This window comes from Belonocnema kinseyi, chromosome 10 (assembly GCF_010883055.1).
Source record: "Belonocnema kinseyi isolate 2016_QV_RU_SX_M_011 chromosome 10, B_treatae_v1, whole genome shotgun sequence".
Taxonomy (NCBI): domain Eukaryota; kingdom Metazoa; phylum Arthropoda; class Insecta; order Hymenoptera; family Cynipidae; genus Belonocnema; species Belonocnema kinseyi.
Genome location: NC_046666.1, coordinates 33,758,875 through 33,760,287, shown reverse-complemented (window position 1 = coordinate 33,760,287; position 1,413 = coordinate 33,758,875). Strand labels below are relative to the sequence as shown.

At 23.8% G+C, this 1,413-nt stretch overlaps 1 protein-coding gene across 1 annotated transcript in view; it reads left to right on the top strand.

Annotated features, from left to right (window-relative positions):
• Positions 1–1,413, top strand: part of LOC117181865 (kinesin-like protein KIF12) — a 68,185-nt gene that overhangs the window by 60,142 nt on the left and 6,630 nt on the right. The gene's annotated exons all lie outside the window — the stretch shown is intronic.

Here is a 1,413-nt window from a genome sequence, read left to right as displayed (position 1 = left end):
TTTCGACCCTTGATCATAAAGTAAGACTTAGAACCTATGTATAGTGATATTCATGAACTCCATTATAATATTTTTAGCTTCTTTTAAGAAGTGCCTTAGAGTGCCTTTTTGAAAAAATGACTTAAAATTCGTGATCAGCGACCTCAAAAACCCCCCAGTAAAGTATTTTAAATGTTTATAAATCGGTTTAAAATCGTAAAACTTGATTTTAATGTCATTTTAATCAAATTTGAAGCAAATTTTCACTTTTCGCGATTTTCTGCCTTTTCATCGCCGTATGGTGGGTTGAAATTTTTGTAAAAAAAAAAATCAAAACATGGTTTTCGATGTATTTTTCCCCGTACAATTCTATTCTGAAGTTAAAAAAAATAAAATTTTTCTTTATTTTTTTTTTATTTAAAAAAAACCATAAAAAAACCGTAAAAAATGAGGTTTTTCGATCAAAACCCCATAAAAAAGTAGCTGGACCCTCTTTTTTATTGCAAATTCGGATTCAGCGTCGAAAAATACATAAGAATATATAGGTCTGGTCAATTGCACACTTTTGTTTTTTTTTGTGGGCCTGTGTTATCTTTTTAGATGCCAATTTCATTATTTGGTGGAACACGAAAAATTCGTTTTTTTTTGTATTAAGTTAAATTGTTTGTTTGAAACTTTATTTTCTTGGTAAAGAAAGTAAACAAATAGGTCTTAAAATGAATCTTTATTCTTAAAAATTGAAAGAATATTTTTTTCTTTCTTAAAAATTCTACTTTTTGGTTGAGAATTCTTGAATTTTATTAAAAATTCGTCTTTTTTCGTAGTAAATTAATCTTTTTGTTCAAAAATTCTCCTTTTTGGTTAAGAAATCTTGAATTTGATTGAAAATTCGTCTTTTATGGTATGAAATTAATATTTTTGTTTAAGAATCAATCTTTTTGGTTAAAAATTAAACAAATAAGTTTTTAAGTTAAACTACTTTCTTAGAAATTAAGAAAAATATTTCTTTCTGAAAAATTCAACTTTTTGTATGAAAATTCTTCAGTTTGTTTTAAAATTCATCTTTTTTGGTATTAAATCAATCTTTTTGTTGAAAACTTCATTTTTCCTTAGTTAAAAATTCAACTTTTTCGTAGAGTTGAAACTTCAACTTAATGGTTCAAAATTATTGAATTTTCTTTAAAAATTCGTTCTCTTCGGTAAAAAATAAAACTTTTTGTTTAAAAATTCTTTTTTTTTCAGTTAAAAATTCAACATTTTGGTTCTAAATTCTTAAATTTTGTTCAAAAATTTGATTCTTTACGGTATAAAATTATTGTTATTGTTTAAAAATTCATTTTTTTTTGGTGGAGTTTCAACTTCTTGGTTCAAAATTCGTAAATTTTGTTTAAAAAATTTCTTTTTTGTTAGAAAATTAAACTTTTTGTTTGAAAA